General features: G+C 38.5%; 1 pseudogene; it reads left to right on the top strand.

Annotated features, from left to right (window-relative positions):
- Nucleotides 1-12,831: 12,831 nt before the first annotated feature.
- On the top strand, nt 12,832-12,948 carry LOC116876688 (annotated as a pseudogene).
- Nucleotides 12,949-24,414: the final 11,466 nt, after the last annotated feature.

Raw genomic sequence — 24,414 nt, forward strand, 5'->3', positions numbered from 1 at the left:
AACTAAGGGAAAGGTGTCCACTTCACCATTACTGAAAGGAGAAGGAGATTGGTGACTGACAAAGCAGTGGGTAAAATGATCTTCAGGTGATATGATTGGAGAGCTCTCAGAGGGTTAATTAAAGATAACACAGCATGGAAAACAAAACCAAAAACTCTGCAAGAGATGCAGTATCTTGCCAATTGTGCAGATTCAAGGTGACCCTCCTTAAATGTGTTACATTTTGTGATGCAAGTTTCCACCAAAGCACTCTTACCAAGGATCCAAAATTCTCACACTCCAGGTTTTTTTCTTTTTTTTTTTCAATTAATATTGGATCTCTGACTTCAGGGCTGATCACATATGTCAGACACACATGCCAGAAACATAAAACTTAACTTTCCCCAACAATCTCTGTCTTTCATTCTGTAGAACTGCTGACTCGAAAGCCCCAACACTTTTTCCAGGTTGTAAAAGCTATTCTTTGTTGCTCAGAACCATTCTTCTTGCCAAAAGTTTCTTCCCATATTCCACCTATATTCTGAATCTTCTCACTGCTTCCTGTATTTTTAATCACATCTATTTTCATTCTGTTGAAATCATGCACTTTTCCCTAGCGTTTTCAGCATTTTTACTATGCATCCAAACTAAGAGGGGAAGAAACAAACCGTGCATTTTCAAATGCTGCCATTACATTTAGACAAACCTTTCCTTTTCTTATTCCTCATGCATGCCTTTTAGCAATTTATCTATCTCCTTTCAAAATCTTACCTCCTTTATAAACCTTTAAAGAACTTGTTCTTGTAAGAGCATTCACTGGCTTGAGGAGTTGGCATCCCAGAGCTGGTTTTGCATCTAGCCCTTGCCTCAACCATGAACTGCTCTTACCTACCACACCAAATTGCAGTTAATCTTGTATCTAGCACCCAAGTATGGAGTCTCCTACTGAAGAACGCAGAGTAACAACACAAAAAGAGCCCAGATCCTTAACACTTCAGAGCTGCCCTATCAGCCTTGACTGCTTACCCTCAGACTGATAAAAGAGAGAGAAATAAAACTCTAATATTCAAGACTCACTAAAGTTAAAAGCAGGTTAGCCACTGTTTTACTTGGCTCTTTGTTAGAGTATCTGGAATCTATATCCTAATCCATATAGAAATGAAATGGGATGTAGAAATAGAATAGAAAAAGGAATTGCATCCATTTATGAAAAATGGAGCTACAATTCTTGTATTTCATAACTTGTGACCAGAGGTCCTTACTTGCTATATGAATATATAACTTAAAAATTCTGGTTATTGCTAGAATAGAAAAGAGCAAGATAGTGCACTAAAAGATAAGAAAGGGTCAATGATTTTCTTAGACCCGGTGATCAGAGAAAACTTCTCTGAGGAAGGATATTATTATTTTTTTAAGATTTTATTTATTTATTTGACAGAGAGAGATCACAAGTAGTCAGAGAGGCAGGCAGAGGAGGAGGGGGAAGCAGGCTCCCCACTGAGCAGAGAGCCCGATGTGGGGCTCAATCCCAGGGCCCTGAGATCATGACCTGAGCTGAAGGCAGAGGCTTACCCACTGAGCCACCCAGGCACCCAGGAAAGGAGACTAGACTTTGTCAGTAACTGGAAACTGTCCTAAGATAAACCTGGTGAGCTAGCAGGGGCCTGAACGTGCAGGGTCTTGTAGGTCAAGGTTAGGAGTTGGATTTTACTCTTGGTGCAGTGGTAAGCTGTTGAAAGATTTAAAATAAGGGAGAGGTGTGGTTGAAGTTGTGTTTTAGAAATGTGAGTTTGGCTGCTGTAGATTGAAGAAAAGAGAAAGGCAAGAACAGGATGCCCAGTAGCCGTTTAGAGGCTGTGATGGAATTTAAGAAATAATGAGAGCTTTGTATAAGATCATGGAGGTGATGGAGAAAAATAGAGAGGAATGGACACATCTGATGTGTTTTGAGATATATTTGAAAAGATATAATTCACAAAAATTCTATGGGTATGTGATATATGTTTGAATAAGACTTGTTGAAGCAGTGGATTTGGGGAATAAAGGAGAAACAAGAGTTCCATTTGTAATATATTAAGAATGAAATGATTATGAGATATGAGGTAATTTAGGCTTCTGTAGCAAAGAATCCTCCAATTTTCCTGATTTATCAAAAGTTTATTTCTCATTTATAAAGCACACCACCATGTTTCTTCCTGGCCATATAACTCTTCTAAGAAGCACTTTTCCACCTGGTGGCTTGGGGACCCATTTTTCTATCTTCTGGCTCTAACTTTTTTTTTTTTTTTAAAGATTTTATTTATTCATTTGACAGACAGAGATCACAAGCAGGCAGAGAGGCAGGCAGAGAGAGAAGAGAAAGCAGGGTCCCCTCAGAGCAGAGAGCCTGATGTGGGGCTCGATCCCAGGACTCTGAGATCATGACCAGTGGCTCTACCTTTTTTTAGGTCCTTAGGGTTTTTTTCCAATCAGTCTGCTAATGAATAAAGACAGCAGGAGCAAGTACGAAATTTGGTAAAGAAAAACATACAGACAGACCTGTTCAGGCAATGACATCATGTCTACCATATCACATTGGCCAACCTCAGTCACATGGTCTAGACTAATTGCAAGACAGACTCTGAAGTGTAGTCTAGTTTTGTGCTCAGGTGGAAAAGGAAAGGGTATAGCAATCTTGCCATAAAATTCAGCGGGAGTGTCAATAAGTCTTTGCAATATAAAATCTGGAGCTGTTTTCTCAAATAATTGGAAAGAAACAAAGAAATAAACAGATGTCCATTGAGTCCCATCTCCAAGGATCTAACCTAGGCAGAGGATACAAAGGTGAACACCTCTTTCTTGCTACCCACAAGGGCTGCATAATGTAATTGGGAAAAGAAGATACAAACAGTTGAAAACACCGTAAAAGAAAATATGGGAGACATCACAGAGCAGCAAATAATTACCAAGTAAGTGATGTAGACAAGGTATCATATATTGGGGTAGGGGGAGTGAATTCTTAAGCCTGACTGATACAGGGAGATTTCCTAAATGAGGAAGAATTTTAGGTGACCATGAGGAATATATGAGTTGCCCAGGAGAAAAAAAAAAAAAAAAAGAAAAGAAAGATAAAATAATTTTTTGTTTTGTTTTGTTTTGGCACAGGGAAATGTATCAGTAATCATGAAATTTTTCCACTGTTTAAAATAACTACTTTTGGGGGGCCATAATTAGCACTCTTCTAGAAACCACAGATCTAAATGTCTGTTAACCATGTAGTAACCAGCTGCTTAATAATTATATTCAAAGAGATGTTTATGTGGCTTAAGATAATTTTTCTCTTTTCAGACAGGCTTACTCATACAGGTATAGCCTCAACTGCTAAACCAAAGGTGGGTTCATTCACACTTCAGGTTCAAATCTATGATCCACCATTCTCGGTCTACACAATTAGAAAGATGAGCTGTCATGGTTGTTCAGGGGTTCAGGCAATGGTCAGTTGGCTCAGGAGAATTTCCACATATTCTATATATACATAGATGTGATCTAGTGAGTGGCAGCAGAACGGTGAGCAAGGAGCAGCAGAAACAGAGTCAAGGAAGTGGGATCAGGGGATGATTTCTCTTTTCTGAGCCAGAAAGAACTTGCAGCAGTTGTTCTGTGTGCAAGTAGGTTCAGATTCTCAGATCAAGCAATCGTGCTCAGAAGACAGAGTCTGGCCTGAGGAGCACCACAATGATTCAGCTCTTGGAGTCCGCCTTTGGCTATATGTGAAAGAGACTGACAATGATGATGATGATAATGTCAATAATGGTCATAATTTGCACTTACTTGGGAGCTTTAATGCTACATTTTCAAAGCTGTTATAAACATTAATTAATTAAGCCCTACAGCAGTTCCTAAGGTAGCTATTACCTGCATTGTGCAAATAATTAACCAAAGCAAAGAAGGGTTAAGCAGGCAGCCTGAAGGTATATAGGAAATAAAAGGTCGGAAAAGAGACTGACTCCTACAAAGAGACTGACTCCACAAAGTTGGCTTATTCATGTCTTTCCTTGGGAAAAGAAGTGAAGTCCATAGAGCCCATAATGAATTATGGAAGAGCAAGCCAAAATCTGAGGTCCAGGGGTCTGGAGGGGGCTCTCAGAATTTCTGAGAAAGTCAATAATCTAATATGGGTGGGTACTTGAAGCTCTGCTGCTCTGAAACCTTGCCAAGACAGCCTTTTGCTGGTGCAAGCGTCTGCGCAGGCGCCTCCCCGCCGTGATCGGATACCTGCCCGCCTTTTACCGGAAATGCAGGCTTATTACAGGTAGAAATGGGGCTATGACTTCGGTGCCTCAACATCTAACAACATCTAACATCTAACAAACACCTAACAAACAACATCTAACAAACAACATCTAACAAAGTGCTAGTTATAGCATAGAAATGATACAATAAACAGGTTTTGAAAAATAATTAATGGGTAAAAATTTGTTTTTGTCAATTTTGCCTGATGTACAAAAAAGCCCTGTAAAGTTAAATAATTCCAAGAAGCAATGGAATTACTGACCGAATGAAAAGAAAGGAATCCTGATGTAGAATCTACAGGGCTGAACATTGATAGTACACACTGAGCTTGAAAGACATGCCTGAATTTGCTCTGCCAATTGGTATTCTCTCTCCTCTTTGGTTCACTCATCTGCAAAAAGTTTTCGTAGCAGCCTCACAGTTGTTACAAGGGCCAAATAGCATAGCGTGTGCAGATCACCTATCTCCAGACCACACTAAGCCCACAATAAATATTCATCTTCTTTCCTCCTTTTAAAAGCCAAAGTACCACTAAATCTTCACAGTTGAAAATATTAAGGAGTAATCTTTTTGCCTCTAGGTAGAAAAAGTTATTTCCACATGGAAAACCCTTTATCAGCAAGGTAAAATATTAAAATATTTCACTCCCTAATGCTATATGAGAAAGGAAAGACTAAAGCACGCCTGGAGTTCCACTTAGGCGGCACAGTTACAGGAAATTCTAAATAAATAAAAAAGTTGAAGATTAGCTAATTTATCTGATACAAACAGTCCCAAATTAATGTAAGGACCTCACAGATCTAATATAGATAATGACTCTCTGTATTAACACAATTAAATGCAAGATGACAAGATCAATTTCACCCAGTCCTGCAAAGTCAGTGTTTCAGGACTTGGAAATGAGATGGAAAGAATTTTTGGTAGGAAGGGAAGAGGCAGGAATGAGGAGGAAAAAAGGGAGGAGCAAGGTCAGGTACAGTGGCAGGTATAGGGACAGGTGTTCAGGGTAGGGGCCGCAGAGTTGAAAAGAAGTGATTACACAAACCACATACATACACACACACACACACTCACACAAACACACACACATTCTGCCCTTTAACCATATGTTTAATTAAGCTTTAAAAAGATAAGAATTGGGTTTAAATCACATCTTACTCTGACTTGCTCCATATGAATAATTTCACAACATTTAGTTTATTTTGCTATTTCCAGTAGTCTTGAAATTGAAAAGATGGTGGATCTTTCTTGCAGCTTCTGGAAAATTCCACTTCAGATAACAGTTTACCTTTAATTGATAATGGGCTTGATGTTCTTAGCTTTCTCTCCTTAGCCATCATGTGTCTAAGCCGACGAGGGGTTCATGAGAGGATAATGAAGGATAAACAGTGAGGATTTGGAGGGAGACACTGTGAAAGATCTCTGGAAAGCTTAGCTTAGGAATCTAGAAGACAGATTTATATGCTGCCTGATAGTGTCAGCTTTTCAAAAAATAGGAAAACAAAATGTAATTTGGATTATACCTTAGATTACTACAAGGTAAAGTAATTATCTTATTAGTTTTTAAATGATGCTGAAATCTATCTTTGGGTTTTATATCAATATAATGTGAGATCACTTTTAGTAGTTGAGCCAAGCACCATGTATTAGTATGTTTGGCTCTATTAAATGCTTTGGAAAGAAGTAATAAAAACTTAGTCTTAAGTGGTAGACAGAAACAATTTTATCGTCTGTCATTGCCATTAAGATATACCAACATGGAGTTGAGGGAAGTAAATGTTAAAACGCAGTCATTATATTTATGATCCATCTGCAATGTAACAAATATTTTTACTACATTATATTTATCTTCCTTGCTTGAAGTGTCAATATCTGACTAGTAAGCTGACAGATAAAATATAGACTTGTTAATAGTCAAATATAAGAGAGATAAAGATAAGTTGAGCCAGAAAACCAAGCAAATGTGGTCTTTTTCTTAAAGTCAGATGGGCCCTTCATTAGTTCTTTTGGTTAATATTCTGTCTAAATTCTGTTTTTAAAATTTAAGAATTGAAACTTAATTGAGACATAAATATTCCCATTACCTCTGCATAACATTAGGGTAGATTTCATGTCAGTATCAATCAATTCAAAATTCTTACAATACTATTCTCATATTTTCTTCTCTCCAGCCTTCATGTAATTATATTTATCACTGAGGATTAGGTGCAAGAATCAGCCCATTGTGAATGTAATTTAGTATAAAAAATCAGATACAAAAAATCATTATTTAGAACATTAAAATCCATAAAGTTTATTTCAAACAACATAGAAAATTCATTTCTTAAGTGAGAATATAAGCAAATGAATTTAAGGAAAACAGGATGGATTCAATAATCACATTTAGACTTCCTTTTTTTTTAAAAATCAATAAAAGAATTTTTAAAAAGTAACCTACCTTATTCTTCTGTAATGTTTTAATGCCCTCCCCAATGACCAGAATACACATCTGTATAATGATTTGTAGTCAAAAACCATGCATCTATCTGCAAATTGTATAATCATTTATGATATAAAGATATATCAAAGTTACTAAAATCATTCAGCACTAACTAAAATATTAACATAGTTGAGAACAAGTCTGTTGGAAATAAAGCCATTAAACTATCTGGACAATAAATAATAATTGCAATAGATAGAGTATTGAGACATTGAGATTTTGCTTTGCTTTGAAGACTTTTGAGTAATTTGACCTAAATGTCCTAAAGATTTTTTAATGGTCCTAAATATTTTATGCACCCATCAGTCTCCTTGCCAATTGTGACTGTTTCCAATGAGCCATTGTTTTGTGTGCAGCACACGCACAAATCCTAAACTGAGTGGTATACATGATTTCAAAGTTTTTAAATAACTGCATTCCAATAGTTTTCTGGTGACCTCGTCTTGTTTTTGTTATATATCGTTTGCAGGTACCCTTTATAAAATTGTTTGGAATGCTAAATGTGTCAAGTATGTGAGGCTAAGTATTAAAAAATGGTTATTCTCTGGAATTGGAGCCAAATGCTGTTCGTTGAAATAGTCTGCCTAGGAAAAAGTTGAACATTTTGTGCAGCTTATTAGGACACCAAAGTCATGAGGATGGGCTAAGCGAATTATCCAGCTTTCTTCTAGTTCTATCAGTTTCCAAAATAATCACCTCTGTTCACAGTTTTTTCTTCCGATTTGCAGATTTCTTAGTAGCATTTCTTTTTTCTTGATTGCTGGATAGCTGGTGGTATTTAATGTTGGCAAGTGATAGTTCTGCTTTGAAACACTTTGAGATGTTTTTTAACTAGCTCTGAATTCTATTAAATGTAATTACATGTGATTTGAAGGCTAACTTTGTAAATCTATCCAAGAGAAAAATATCTTAGGTAGGAATGCCTAGAGAAGAGTAAGAAAGTTTTTCTAATGTGCTTGCTAACTTGATGGGCTGGGTTCAGTTCATTCATTTTTGAGGCATTGGTGTAAGAAACATAAGGTCAGCAGATATAAATAGAAAATATAAAATACTATTTGTGTTTACCACAAGTATAATTAAATTAAATGTTTCAGCATGGAAGAATATGTAAGGACAATGATGGTTTCCCTGATCTGAAACCTAAGTTGATTATATTACTCCTCTCATGAGAGATTTATTTCTAGGTGGGAAAATGAATATACAGATCAAAGTCAGGAGCTAAGAAGACAGCAAAACTCAGCATTTTCTTGGGTGACACACTTGACTTTCAGGGTTTCTATGACCTCTTTTTCCTATTACCATACAGTCTTCAAATTCTCTTATGGCTTTATTTAGGTTTTTGTTTATTTTTTAAAGATTTTATTTATTTATTTATTTATTTATTTATTTGAGAGGCAGAGAGAGAGAGTGAGGGTCAGGATTAGAGAGGGACAAGCAGACTCCACACTGAGCAGAGTCCAATGTGGGGATTGATCTCACGGCCCTGAAATCATGATCTGTGATGAAACCGACAGTTGGTCACTTAACTGACTGGGCCACCCAGGCTACCCCCTTCTGGCTTTAAATGCTATGATTCCAAGTGGACCATTGGGAAGTAAAGAAATTGGTTTTATATTAAGGGTTCGGACTTTTTGCACATAACTGACCAAGTTGACTGAAACAGATATCCTTTCCTTTTCTTTCCCCTTTTTTTTAGAGAGAATGAGAGCACACCAGTTGCAAAGGGAGACAGAGAAAATCTCAAGTAGTCTCCATGCTCAGTGCAGAGCCCAACACAGGGCTAGATCTCAAAACCTGAGATCATGACCTGAGCTGAATTCGAGATCCTAGTGCTCAACCCACTGAGCCACCCAGGCACCCAGACTGAAATGGGTTTTCAAGGAAAAGGAACAAAGCCATCAGTAATGAGGCAAAGGTCAGAAGGATGTTAATACAAAATATTTAAATGGCATAAAAATTCATCGGCAGCCTGCGTTGGGAGTTTGTGACTTTTGTGATCTTATCCAGAAGCTCTTGAATGATTAATTTATACATGTTAGTCCCTTGCTCCTTAGGCAAGGCTTACTGTTCTCTAAGGTGGCATAACCCCTTGCTGAAGTATTTTGGGGGAGAGCAACAGAACTGAGGGAAATGGGTCATACTGCCTCTCTAGAAGGATCACTGTCCGCTGTCCTTGTCTACAGGCCCTACAATCTGCCAAAAACTTTCAATCATTGCTCAAGGGGCTGAGATGGGGCCTTTGCAGTGACATGGGCAAATGGTCACAATCCATCCTTAAGGATGGGTCCGTAAGGCCTTTCCTGACTTGCTGATCTTCCCCAATCCTGGATGTGAAGAAGTGCTTTTATTGCAAGAGTGTTTTGTCTCAAAACCAGCACAAAGTAGGATGAGCAGAGTTTGCAATTTCACATAAATTGTTCCTTACTACTGTATAAGGAAGGAAGTCTGAGAAATCAAGGTCTTCAAGAAGAGTGACTCCAAAAGTAAGGTGCCAAGTGATGTGCCCTGCAGCCAGATGTCTCGCTCTCTATCATCTTCCCCAAAGACGTATGAAACATTTAGTCTTATATAATCCCCACTTCTCCCCCATCAAGAAATTCGTAAGGATTTTTTTTTCTCTTGTCCTTTTTTGAATTCTGCCAACCAAGCACGTTGGCCTTTCCCTAACGACTAGTCAAAATACACTTTGGTCTGGCAAGGGATAGGTTCTTGTCCCACGTGATGACCGTGGCACTCTGATGCCAGTTTAGCCTCTCCACCATGGAGAGCTGTAGCTGATTTCTTGTAGTTACCTACGAAGTAGCATGCACATTTGCCAAGGCGAGCATCCCTGGTTTGTCTTGATAGTTAGCACTCTGGCTCATTTGAGAAAAGGATTGCTTAACGTGACTTTGACCTTGCACCTTGATACTATTGTGCTAATGAACATTTTTGTCTTCCTACACTGGGATTTCTCAACAGTGCTATGATTGGTATGTTAGGCCAGATGTATCTTTGTTGCGAGGAGCTGTCCTGCCCGTTCTGTGAAGTTTAGCAGCACCCCTAGCCTCTACCTACTAGATGCCAGTGGCAGTCCCAGATTGTGACAATCTAATTAATTAGACATGTTTTTGTTTCCAAATTGTTCAACATTCCAAAAAAGGGTGGAACACTCTGAGTATCCAACAAAACTGAAGTAAAGATATTGAAATTAAAATACCAAGATCTGTATTGGTTAAGTAAAGTCTACAAGAGTGCCTTGCTGTTACAATTCTTTTTCCCTGAAAATTTCCAAGCCTTCAGTTTACTTTAGCCTGATGATAAGCTAAGGATTCATTGCTCAGTGGTTGGTCATTCTCTTTTATAGCTCAGGTTCCTCTAGGGAACTGAGCTGATTGCAGAAAAGAACCAATGGAATATCTGTTCTTTCTTCCTTCCTTCCTGTCCTCTGTTCTGCCTCTGCCCTGACCCAAAGTCTCTGTCTCTATCAGGTTCATTTTATTGTTTTTGGATAGTCCAAGGAAAGTTAGTTTCTGTTAGCAATATAAAAATAGTTACTAAAACATGTGTACAGTGTTCTATGAATGGATACTTATTCTTTTAAAAATATATATAACAATTTATATACAAAAACTGGGAGAAAGGCAAACTGGAATTTCCTTTGTCCTTCCTCCCCAACTGTGCTGATTTCCAATATTAATTTAAATGTGATCCACATTTCAACTTTTCTTGGAAAGTCTGAATTAAAAAAAAAAACAAAAAAAAAACATCTCTCAAATTTCCCTTAAAATGTATGCCACGTAGTTAAGTGCCCTTCAGGCTTCTAATAGAAGAAATTATTTATTGCTTTTGCTTGTGACAATCAGGGTGGGGGAAATGTTTTGGCTCTTCTAAGAGAAAAAAGGCTTCTGGAAAAATGCTAGCAAAAGTTTAAATGATTATGATCACACATATAAAATTAAGCATTCTTAGAAATGCATTATGGTGTTTTTTTTCCCCCACTGTAGGGTAAATAAGGAACAGATTTTTCATTTTTTAAATTTTTTTTCTTCATTTTATTGGGGACATTTTATAAATCACAATACAGTGAACTCACCACATGAGTCGTGCTGGACATCTGCCACTACTCAGCTCTGTAAAAGCACCAGCTCTCCTTTGAATTCAGAGAACAGCTCTTGGCCCATGAAAACATCTGGGTCTCAAAGGTTTGAAAAGTAATAGTTCAGATCCCTTTAGAAAGGCTCTTTCTGCAGTGGAGTGTGCACACACTTCAAAAGGATTTTGCAGTACCCATTGGCTGGAGGCACTGGCTTAGAGCTTCGGGTCCTGGAAAGAGCAATGTGGGCCTAAACAAATCTGCAAGAGGCTCATGAAAGCATTTGGTGGACTCAGGGGACCAGAAGACACTTTGCGTTTCTTTTCTGTTCTCTTTCTATGTGGTTTCTTAGAGAAAATGCATGTCTGGCAGGTTGCTGAATGCTGGTGTCCTAAAACAGTGATGAAGGAAGTCGGGGAGGGGCAAGCTGGAAAAGGCAGGAGCCTTACACAGGGGCCAGGGCAAATCTGGTTCCACATATCAAGTGCTTCTTTGTGAGTTCTGACCGTGAGCTTTAAGGCACAGAGTATAGAGGTTAACAGGTGAATAGGCTTGTCTAGCAGTCACGTGAGGGAAAGCAATCTCATAAACACAGAACTGGAGGCTGTCTAATTTACCAGACAAGGGTACCCTTAACTGCACCTCTGCCTATCCACCTGGGGGCTTGGACTCGTCTGCTTCCAATAATGGAATCGCTTGTTCCTTGAAGGGGTGGAGGGGTCAGAGACAAAGGGAAAGGTGGGGAGAGAAGGGTGTGTGCACACAGAGATGCAAGTGTGTTTATCTTCTGACTCATTCAGGATGCCTTGAGATGAAGAGAGATATTATTCATTAAATATAATTACCTGAATGATTTTAATTACAAATAATTAAGGAGAGATAGCCTTGTATTTTCTTGGAAAATGGAGCGCTTAAGAAATCATGTTGGTCTTCTCTCTGATCTTTTGGCTTTATAGATGCATGTTAGGAGTCTAATTCGGATGAAGTTGTGGAGGCTCTCAGATGTAGAAAATTAAATTGCATTACCAACAAAATAAAATTTCTTTGGCTCACCCTTGTCCTCTGTTTTGAGACCAAAAAGGTACTGCCAAGTGCCCCAAGCCTATTATTTCCAAGAGCCTCATGGGGCAGAAGTCACGAACCCTTCTTCCAGATCTAAACTCTGCTACCTGCTGAGTCAGATCTGGGTCTTTTGCATCCAGCACTGTCTACCGTCTTTGGTGTCAGATTGTTCTGTGGTTCCAAAGCCACCATGTTGGGGTGGGGACTCAGTGCAACCTTCGCAATGTCACTGTTAGAAAATAGCAGAACGGAGCTGCTATAGATCCCCAAATGTGATGAATCCTGCTTTCCCTTTTCATCCTGCAAAAAGACAGCTGCCTTGCATTCTCAATAACTTGTAGAGTTTTGAGGGAAAGCCATCCCCTTTATTCTGTTTGACTTTCATTTTTGCCTAGGACTTCCTGGGGCTTTGTTGTATAAAGAGTAAATGACAGCTGGGGGTGCCTGGGTAGCACAGTCAGTTAAGAGTCTGACTCTCAGTCTTGGCTCAATTTGTGATCTCGGGGTCATGAGATCAAGCCCCAGCTTCAGGTCTGCACTTAATGGAGAGTCTGCTTAAGATTCTCCCTCCCTCTCCCTGTGCCCTTCCTTCTTGTAACCCCTCCCTCTCTAAAATAAATAAATCTTAAAAAAAAAAAAGCAAATGATAGTTACTGTGCTCAGTGCTCACTATGGACTCAATCTACTCCTTCACTGAGGCACCTTTCCTCTGGGTATATATCTTGAAGGGATCCTTTTTCTTCTCACACAAATAGACTTGTGGAAAACTGTGTTAACAGGCCTCCAGATAGGTTAAGGTCACAGATTTTGGTTTCAAGCCTGGACCCCAACTCCATGTGTATTAGCTGTACATTGAGAATATTTTAATCCAATCTATTTGCAAAATAGAACCAAACAAAAACAATGAACAAAACAAAAAAAAAATAGGGGGATAATAATCTACATTTAAAAAATATATAACCCAATTGCTTCTCGGCCTTTTGGCTAAGATCAAGTGTAGTATCTGTTCTTATCAGTTTAAAAATATATAACCTACAATAAGAGAATAGAACAAGCTAAGATTAACTGTCATCTAACATTCAAATTTTGTTCTGTGTTGTTTTGCTTTTTGTTTTCAGTCTGTTTTAATTAGGGTATACAGTTTTTTTAGTCCATGTTTACTGGTAATATAATGTTTTGTTTCCAGCCAAATAGCATACTAAGCCAAATGAATTGGAAATTTCTAGTTAACGAAACTTGTCTGCATTTGTTTCTTTAAAATCAGCTATTTGAGTCATCAGAAGTTGAATACTTCCAAAAAGCTCATTGGTATTGTGGAATATTGTCTTCATGATGTAGCTGGATGTGTGCATTTCAAGATTCATAGCAAATGTTGGATTATCTGGCATTCCATCATGTAGAGAATAATAACTTCTATCAACTGTAGAGCATAAGTTAAGGTCAATATAAAGTTGCTTCATCATTCAGTTGACCCTAATTCAATAACTTTGGATCTTTGAGCCACTTCTGAATCATCAATGAGTAAATCAGACTCAGTTGAGTTTTAATGTATCTTTATTGTACTTTGCTTCCTTAAGAATTGATAATTCACGGATCTTTTATATAGTAATTGGGTAGCAAATGATCTTTTTTTAAAAAGATTTTTATTTATTCAATTGACAGAGAGAGAGAAAGAAAAAACAAGCAGGGGGAGCAGGCAGAAGGAGAGGGAGAAGCAGGCTCCTCATTGAGCAGAGAGACTGATGCAGGGCTCTATCCCAGAACACTGGATCATGATCTAGGTTGAAAGCGACACTTAACCAACTGAGCCACCCAGGCGTCCTCAAATGATCTATTTGAATAACATAGTCACCACCCATAAAATACAGCAAAAGCTCTTCCTATCCTGTCTCAAATGTGTTTTTGAACTGGAGTATAGATATGTTGTGAATAATAAAATCTATTCACCTGGCTCTTGCTCATTGCTTATGAGTCCATTTATAAAATGGAGGCAGTCAGTAACAGCAGCAGAGGCCCTTTGGACAAGTAGACAACTAAAATGTTGCCTGACAAAACATTTATAATGCAATAGAAGATTGACCTGTATGGAATTGTCAACGACAGTTCTCCTGATCTTTTTACCTCCTGGGATGAACAACAGAAATGTACGCATGCTCCTTCCTCCCACTCACCTCAACTGTCACAAAAAAACAAGAGCCTTCCCAGCCTTCTGGAAATCTGAGAAGAGATTTAGAATTATGAGAGTCATCTCCTGTGTGTTCATCACACTTGAGCCTATTTTAAAAGCTACAACTTGTGAGCATGATTCATGTCAGTAGTGCTATTCACATGAAGCAGGGCGGGAGAACAATCTGGCCGTCGTGCTAGCTGCTGTGGGCCCTGGATAAAGGGCAGTGGGAAAGACAGGAGACCTTCCCACACAGTGCTACTAAATAAAGTCAACATGCTGATGGATCCATTGGAATTAAAGGCTTTTAAAGAGAAATAGCCAAAACAATAAATATTTGCACTTCCATGGTGTCATGTAAAAGGAAACGAGTACAATTAAAGATAACTACCATAAAAAATGGTGACAGGATAATCAGTGAGCAGTGTAGTCAACCCTGGCAGCAAGCAATGTGCTGTCTCCACTTCCTTGCAAACTTTCATTCACTCCCAGTAATCTTGGAAATGTGTGTTTTTCTTAATGAAACAGCTCCCTATAGGATTTTTTCATAAGATCAGATCTAAGGATTTTTCTGATCTGACTAAAATATATGCCCCCAAAGGGCAAGATCTCTGTTTCTTTTATGTCTTGGCGTCTCTCCAGCACTTATCAGAACGTCTGACACACAAAAGTGCACAAGAGATATTAACAAGTGAATGAATAAATAATCTAATTCTGTGGTATATTTTACCTCATTGCAACATTTGTGAAAAAGACTTAAATTTGGTCCTTCAGCACCCATGTCACCATACTTCTCTGGTTTTCCTCCTACATCACTGAATACTAGTATTTTGGTTTTTCTTTCCTAGATCTTTGTTCCCTGCACTTTCTTCTATTTTTTCTTATTCTTACAAGTCATATCTCTGTTCAATTTTTTTCAAGCCATACCATAGTAAGCATAGACTCTAGCCTAGTCCCCTGTTTCAGAAACTTTGCTCTCAACCTAAGCTACTTTAAGCCTAAAAAGAGAGGAGGGAAGTTTTTATTGACTCATTAAACCCTACAGAAGCAGAGTTCATTTAAAGCACAGCTAAATTCAGAGACCCTTGGAGCTGACTCTATCCTGAGACGGTGTCGTGATCCCTGCGAGCATCAGAATCACATCCTCATCATTCCTGGTCCAACCAGAAAGAAACCACTTCCCTGTTTGTTCTGAAGCACACGGAACCTGAAATGAGAATAAATTGAATGTTTTGGTTTATGTTTCAGAATCCACCTGAATTCCATGAGAATGGAGTCATTCTCAAATGAAGTGCTTGCGCTGAAAGAAGGATGGTGTTATATTTCCAAAACAAACTGCATATAATCTGGTGACCTCTTAAAAGATGCATAAGCTAACTACGTAAGGTCACAATAATGGCTAACTTGGCAGGGGGTGAGAGGGTTGCAGTTCAATGTCTAGAATAAGGTATGAAGGGCTTTGGGGATTCTAGTAGTATTTCTTGATTTAGGTGCTGTTTACAGAGTGAAAATTCTTCCAAACCATACTTATGATTGCAACCTACTTCTATATGAATTTTATACTTCAGTAGAAAGTGCACTTAAAAATTAAGAAAGAAAAAAGAAAGAAAGAAAGAAAGAAAGAAAGAAAGAAAGAAAGAAAGAAAGAAAGAAAGGAAGAAAGAAAGAAAGAAAAAGAGAAAGAAAGAAGACAAACATGTTAAGATATTTTAGGAGGTAAATGTATCCTCATACCTGATAGTTTCTTATCAATTGATAAGTGGTGGGTGTAACCCTGACTTTTTCTTACTGTGACTCTGGAGTGAGGAGTGACTTATCTAACTAATGAGTTCGGAAGAGGAGATTTTCTACTGAAAGTTCCTCGAATTCAGAAAGCGTATTTATATATTTAGATATTGTCCACAGCCCTAGGACTGTTATATATATATATATAATGTCTGAAGGTCAAGGGAAAGAAACAAAGTAAAGGATAGGAGAACGACCCCAAAATGGAGGAGAGGTATCCTAGAAACTGTGGGTTGGCAAATAATGGTCCATAGGGCAAATACTCTCCAATGGCTGTTTTTGTAAATAAAGTTTTATTGGAACACTTCATGCGCATTCACTTATATATTGACCATTGGTATTTTTGCTATAGTGGCAGAGTTGAGTAGTTGTGGCAGAGATCATATGATCTCATATGATCTATAAAGCCAAAAATATTTATTTTTTGACCCTTTACAAAAAATGTTTGGTGATTCCTATGGTAAATCATGTTTGGACCTAGGCATTCATTAATCGATCATTATTAATTGATTTATTCACTACACCTTTGTTGGGACTATAGTATTATGTCAGAAACTGTGCTAAGTACTGAGGGTGAGTGAACGAACTCTAAAAATTAGGTTTCCACTATTGTGAAGCTTACAGACTAGAGGGTTACTCTAAACTGAGCAAGATTTTAAAATGATCGCCACCCCACCCTTCTCCAACCCCCATACATGTGGCTAAAAATACCAAGTATCCAAAGAAATAATCCAAACCCCAAGATGAAGATTTGCTTTGTAACTTCTTCAGGAATTTTGTTCCTGGGCAAAATACTTGAGATAAATTACCAGCACAATGGGCTTCTGTTCTTCACTATCCAACATCGTAAGAGAGAACACATCATCAACAGTCACTGTTTTATCACCAGAAAATGCTTTGAAAAAAATCTACAAACTCTTGGTCAGCACAGCATCATGAAAATTAAGCAGCTAACCACAGTTTCTTCTCTTGATTGTTAGTTGAACAAGTTAAACCTTAACCCATTTGCTTTTCAAATGTAACTGTTTTTATTGAAACATGGAGTGGCAAGGTTCTGATTCTCCAAATCAAACCAAGCCAAAAAAAAGCTTTTAGGTCAGTTAACACCTGCTTCTTGTCCATATCATGACATTCTGGTGAGGCAAAGGAATTGTTCAGAGAAGGGATTTGGCCATGAATATTACTTTGTAATCAGATGTCCTCAATCAGATGTACTCAAATGTCCTAAAATTTGCAATATGGCCAGCTAAGAAGCTGTTTTTGACTTTGTGTGTTTGCCCCTGCTACAGGTGTAAAAAGAAAGAATTTTGAGCACACTTGTACCTATTCTCCTGTATCAGAAACATTTAATGATCCCAAGGCGTATATGTGGGGAAGGATACTAGAGTCTGGTCTCATCCTATATAGGCTTCTAGTGTTTTCTGTAGGCTCAAAGCACACCGGCTCCAACCAGGTTCAAATGGAGGGTGAGGACGTCAACACTTCCTTCCCACATCGCAACCCTTATTCAGAAGTTTCCTTTAAAACTCTTCGTAAGCATTGATGTTTCTGCCATGACTGTTAGATAATCCTGGAAAAACCTGTAGTATGATTTACAAAGACACAACACAATAGATATACTGTTAAGAGGGAGAGCAAGGCCAAAAAGAAAGTTTTCAAATGCAAAAGGGGTTATTGCCTTTGCAGCAGAAAATAAATATTTCTTCCACTAACATTTGCACTTATGCTGCTTCAAGTGAAATTAGACTCTACAAATTTTGGTTGCTACCTAATTATTTAGAGAGAGATGCACTATGATAAGGGAAATCATCCCAGAATGATGGTGAGCAGAGCCTGGAAACATCTCCTAGGACCTGAACAGTCTCACATTCTAATCAGAAAACTTGCAGAATAACTAAAAATGTACCATGAGGCCCAACAAGTAATCTTAGAAAGAACTGGAAATTTGGTTAGGAGAGGGAATGGCTCTTGCAAAAGTTGTTAACCCATTTGACTTTTTAAAGTTAATGGAAGATGGCGGGTATGTATTATGTATGTGTTACTGTATAAATATAAGTTTACACCACACAAACAAATCAGGGCCCAGAGCATCCTGGCCCCTAGGGTTGCTTCATGGGAACTGGCAGCTTTAAGCTAGAATTGCTTTTCTCTTTGAAGGTGATACTACTCAGAGCCCAAGCCACTGCATAAACAAACTGACGGTTTGAAAAGAAACACCCCCGTTTTAATTCCATTTGGAGCTAAGTTTAGCTCCTAATTCATCTTGCAACAGAATTAAATTTTTTTAAAGGATGTTTGTGATTTAACCATTAGTGTTTCTGTAATAACAGAGGCAGCCAGAACTGTGTCAAGTTCAAGCACTTTCTTCTGGAGCAAAGAGAGTGAGAGCTGTCAGTTACCCCATACTGGCACCAAAGTCTCGGAAGGTTGCAACGTTCCAAGAGGGACCAGGATTGAAGGTCCCTCGTGCCATTTTATTTTCTATCAAAATCAAATAGAGAGACAAGGGCAGTCTTAAGGATTCTCTCCAACTCGTGTGCAATAAAAAAATAGCTCCCAATCAGAAGATGGCTTGAATCTCTGCTGACACGTTGCTCAGAGGGCCCAGCCATGGACACGTTTAAGAATAGCTTCCCAAACCTTAAAGTCCTTCTGGACTACCTGGGGATCTTGTATAATAAAGATTCTGAATCAGGGGGGCACCTGGGTGGCTCAGTCGGTTAAGCATCTGCTCAGGTCATGGTCTCAGTGATTTCCCTGCTCAGTGGGGAGTCTGATCCCCCCCTCCTTCTGTCCCCTCCCTCCCACTCGTGCACAGGCGCAATCTCTTTCTCTCAAATAAACAAATAAATAAATAATAAAATATTTTAAAAAAGCTTCTGAATCAATGGATCTGAGACAAGGCCTAAAATTCTACATTTCTAATAAGGGCTTGAGCAATACTGCTGCTCTTCAGGCTGTGCTCTGAGATGTGAAGATCCTGAGCATCAATTTGTCGTGGTTGTTTACGGTGCTGTGTGGGGAGGGTATGTGCTGTGGTGAGTGCTGTGAAGTGTGTAAGCCTGAAGATTCACAGACCTGTACCCCTGGGACAAATAATACATTATATATTAATACAAAATTTAAAAAAAAGAAGAAGAGTCTGAGGCTAACTCTTGGCTTTTGGGGAAAAAGTGATGCCATCTACGAGTGAACTTTGCATTGATGGCGGTGGTAACTGCAATAATGTCATGTTTTTGTTTTTTGTTTTTTTTATTTTTCTATTTTTTAAGGATAACCGACATACAGGGGCATCTGGGTGGCTCAGTCCATTGAGCATCTGCCTTCAGAACAGTTCATGATCTCAGGGTCCTGGAATCGAGCCCTGCACTGGGCTTCCTGCTCAGAGTGGAGGCTGTTTCTCTCTCTCTCCCTTTGCCCCTCCACACTGCTTGTTCTCTCTTTCAAATAAATAAATAAAATCTTAAAAAAAAAAAAAGGATAAGTGACATACAACCTTATAATTTCCGGTATACAATTCGCCATTTGTATACAATGCAAAATGATCACCACAAGAAGTCTAGTTACCATCTGTCACCACACAAAGTTACATTTTTTCCTTGTGATAGGAACTTTTAAGGTTTATTTTCTTAGCATCTTCAAATCTGTGATACAATGTTGCTGACTACAGTCACCATGCTGTACATGGCTTCCCTATGCCTTATTTATTTTATAACCAGAAGTTTATACCTCTCTATCCCCTTCACCCACTTTGCACCCCTCAACCATCCTCCCCTCTGGCAACCACCAATATGCTCTTTGTAGAAGTCTTGTTTTGTTTGTTGGTTGGTTTTGTTTTTCAGCGTTCACATATAAGTGAAATCATAGGGTATTTGTCTTTTTGTTTCTGGCTTATTTCACTTAACATAATGCCTTCAAAGTCCATCCATGCAATGGCAGATGGCAAGATTTCCTTCTTTTTTATGGTTAAATAATATCCCATTGGATATATGCCACATCTTCTTTCTTCATTCATTCATCAGTGGATACTTAGGTTGCTTCCCTATCTTGGCTATTGTGAATAGCATTGCAATTAACATAAGGGTGCCTGTATCTTTTCAAATTCATTTTCATGGAATAAATATGCAGAAGTGGAATTGTTAGATCACATGGTAGTTCTGTTTCTAATTTTTTGAGGAATCTCCATACTGCTTTCCATAGTGACTGCCCTGGTTCATACCACCAGAACATACAGGTTCCCTTTTCTCCATATCCTTGCCAACCCTTGTTATTTCTTGTCCTTTCAATAACAGACATTTCAACAGGTGTGATATGCATCACATCGCTGGGTCCACAGGGGCAGCCCAAAGGCAGGGCACACTCCCTGACACTAGCATGCTAGAGGTGGGGTGTAGAAATGATGCCGATCACTGCTGGCCCTACCAAGGTAAAGGGAGAACACAAAACTGATGCTTGTCAGCACCCCAGTCCTCAGGCAGTGCTAACAGGCTCCTGTCCCTCCAGCAGATGCTTTAAGTGTCATTCACATATGCTCTAGGTGCTTTTCAAACTGCTGTTTTTGAGCTGAGTCCTGGAGCAAATCGGTCTTCCAGTGAGCCTTTTTAGAGTGGAATCTCCATTCCCTTTAGCCCCATGGTTCTGCTGGATATAAGCCCCATTGTTTTTCAAAGCCAGATGTTTTGAGGGCCCATCTCTCTAGTGCAGATCCCAAGGGTTGAGGTGCCAGATGTGGGCACAAACCTCTTGCTCCTCAGGGAGAACTTGTATTTGTGATTCTTCCCAACTGTGGGTCACCATGCTGGGGTGGGTTTTATGGCAAGACTGCATCTCTGCCTCTCTTACTCCTCTTGATGTGGCCCTTTTATTCTTTGTTGTGGAAGAGCTGTTTGGCTAGTTTTCAGGTCTTTTTCAAAGGGAATTATTTCCTGGGCAGCTGTAGATTTGTTACATCCATGGAAGGTGGTGAGTTAAGAATCTTCATATGCTGCCATCTTGAATTATCTCCAATAATGTCAAGTTTTTGCCACCCCTAGACAATCATGACAAATCTTACCACCCTGATTTGGGGTATAGTGAGTCCTGGTGTTTGTGGTATTCTCTTATTTCCAAAAGAACTTAGAATTCCTGCATACTGATGAGATAATAAGATGGTATAATTATGCAGAATTTTTTGCAGATGGAGGAAGTTCCAGTGGAAAGGTTAAGTGTGGTAGAGGTAAGGTCAAGTAGAAAATCAAGAATACACTTTGTTTTTGTGTCCTAAAGTATTTCTATGATTATATTAGCCTGCAGCTCATTTTTGGTATCAAATGTATGTGAAATTCAAGCAGAAAATATACGAATTACTCCTACTCTTAAAATTCTTGTGTAGAAAATCATTTTTTTGTTTTTGTTGCAAAAAATAAATTAGGGAGAAATTTTTCACATTTAAAAAAAGCATTGTATTGAGTTTAGAAAATACATTTCAGAATAAAATGCTTTTGTAAAGTTGTATAGTTTTTTTTGTTGTTTAACTTGAGAGAGTGTGAGAGAGAAAGCACAGGGAAGAGGGGGAGAAGGAGAGAAACAATCTCAAACAGATTCCCCACTGAGCGTGGAACCCAACACCAGGCTCCATCTCACAACCCTGAGATCATGACCTGAACTGAAACCAAGAGTCAGATGCTCAACTTATGGCACCACCCAGACACCCCTGTATACATATTTTTTATGGAACATATTATACCTGTATATCTATTGGATTATACCCATAATAAAAATCTTGCTGAAAATTGCACAGACATATTATTGGAATAAGAGTTAGGAAAACCTAATTAGAGTCTCTGCACTGCCATTATCTAATTGCATAAACTTGGGCAAAATAGTCTGAGTGTGTGCATGTGTGTGTGTGTGTGTGTGCACATGCATGAACACACATACATGCGTGTGAACAATGTTTGCACCGTGTGTATCACTGTTACAGTGAGAATGAATAAGATGATGTGAAATATCGCATAAACTGAAAATAACCTTATCAATATAATTTATTACTCTTATAATAATGATCTTCCCAAGATGTGAAGCCACATGCTATAGCACAAAACAGCACAATTTGTCTTGTGTGAGTTGGTGGTGAGAGTGCATAAGATTATAAACAGAGTGGCACTGTCAGGCGCTGTTAACCGTGGGATTACTGGCAGTTAATCATTGATTTCACAGTGTGTGTGTGTGTGTGTGTGTGTGTGTTAAAGAAAGAGAGAGAGAAGAGGAGGAGGCAGTATTCCTGAAGAATGGTATCTTTTTGACAAAAATTGAGTTAATACCATGATCCAGTGCTAATGCATCAGTAAAAACCTAAATGGTAATAAGAAGAAATAAAAGCCAGTTAGCCACCAGATTGGGATTACCCACAGAAACAAGGTAAATACGTGGTCACTTGGCATTACAAGACTAGTCACATAGGATACCCTATTAAAAAGCCAAACAATTAGGAAAACAATTCCTAGTGCTTTAACTATTAAATATCTCAAGTTGACAACCAAATTAAAAACACCAATGTTACACCTCAGAAATTACTTTCCAGAATTAATCTAAATGCAGCTGAAATGAATGCCATTAAAGGAAATTAATTGATTTACAGATTAAAAAAATAGTTGCAAGCTATTTCTTACTGCCATAGCTACAGCTTAGACCAGGAAATAGTTTTCCCTGCAATCCTCATGATTCCGTGGAAGTCTTCTTTCCTCAACCACTGACTCATGTAGATTCAGAATAGTACTTAGTTAACCATTTCCAAATAATTTATTCCTGCAACTGAAACATCTGCAAGGCTTCAAAGTAGGGTAAGCTTACTGTTACTTGCCTCAGCTGCTTCTTTCTAAACCTCTATCTCTTCACAGATCCCACGTGTTAAATCTATCTATTCTGCCCCTGTCTACCAGAACAAAAATGGAAATTCTACCCAAAAGCATGAAATAACTGATATAAGCTGATATAAACTTTGCCCACTAACATTTGCACTTTAGTAAGAATTAAAGCCTGAATATGCTGCACACACAGCTTACACAGGATCCCATGTTTGTTTTTCTGGCACAAGGCAGGGTGTGTATAGGGCTGATGGCCATGGTCTGATCTGAAAGCAAGGATAAGGCACAGAGTTTTAGGAAAGACTCAGTCCCCTGACCCCAAGTGCATTCTTTATGGAGATCCAAATTTTTCACACTTTTTTTTTTCACACAGTGCTTGACATTCTATCATGTAGAGATGTATTTATGTTAACAAGTGTACTCTCTTATAAGGCAAATATTACAGTAAGAGTTACATTTTATTCACTTGGTATGTGTTGTTATAACTGAATGTTTTCTTCCTTGGACTGATTACTCCAAAAACTTGTGATTAACTTAGTATAAGGAACTTGAAGTCTAGAGATGAAGGGTAAGACTAGGGAGACTGGATGTGAGGGGGTACAGAATCAATGGCAGCTGTCAGATACTGGGATGGATGATTGGATGGATGGATGGATGGATGGATTGATACAGATGTCTGGACGTATGTAATCCCTCCAGTGTGAATATGCATCCATAAATCTAACAAGAAAGCAGTGTTAAGCATCAGAAATAGGTAATAATCATAAGAATCACAAGGGGTGGTGGATACTACATTTACATTTTATGGATGTTAGCACGTTGTGAAGGACAAGGTCAACTTCAAAGTTTAAGAGTAAGTAGTAACTATGCCATTCTGTGAGCTTGGGCATTACGATATTAGAAATTAAGCAACAGAAAATTGGAACCCAGGCAGAGAGTCTACCCCATAAGAGTAAGACACAATTACAAGAAATCCCTCTATCTGAGCCACTGTTTTCAAAGCCTGTAATTTGCTTTAGCTTTTTTAAGTTTCCTGTTGGGATAGAAACTATGTCCACAGATGGAATAAGGTTCTGTAAGGTAGAGAAAATGCATGTTACATTTTCTTGATCCAAGTCTCCTTATCTTCTTTCTACTTAGTGACACATTGATCCCTGAACCCACAATTGAGCTGCAAAGGCAGGCAGAAGGCAACTGGATGAGCACACAATGCACTTAAGAGGCAGGATCCCAAATTGATAGGAAGTGGACCTCCCTTCATAAGCAACAGAAAATCCACTACCCGTTGGTCAGATAAATGTTAGTTGTAGAGATACAAGGGAAGACATACAGGGGGAATGGAAAGGAAGGAGAGGCATTTTGTGCTGTTGACTCTATTTGGGAACCCCTGAAGTCACAGCACTCAGGGGGGTGCATACCTGAGCTACATGTGAAGTTGTCCTGCATGTAAGTTGATTAGAAGTACAGAATGATGATCCAGGAGGTAAACATGGAAAGAATTGCTGCTAAAGCAACTTATAGGATTAGGAATGTATCCCACTTGAATATCAGAAGAAAAAAATCATAAATTCTATAGTACTATATCACCCAGATTTGTAATCTATTGGGAAAATAAAGTAATAAAAGTGTTCAGTGAATTTATTAATAATCACATTAATATGAACATTCAGGATGAGATAATGTTCATTTTCTCAAAGAGGAGCAGCTTTTTTTTTATAGGAATTCAAAGACACGCTAAAGGCTCTTTAGC

Source organism: Lontra canadensis, unplaced genomic scaffold (assembly GCF_010015895.1).
Source record: "Lontra canadensis isolate GAN:19392208 unplaced genomic scaffold, GSC_riverotter_1.0 scaffold46, whole genome shotgun sequence".
NCBI classification, from domain to species: Eukaryota; Metazoa; Chordata; class Mammalia; order Carnivora; family Mustelidae; genus Lontra; species Lontra canadensis.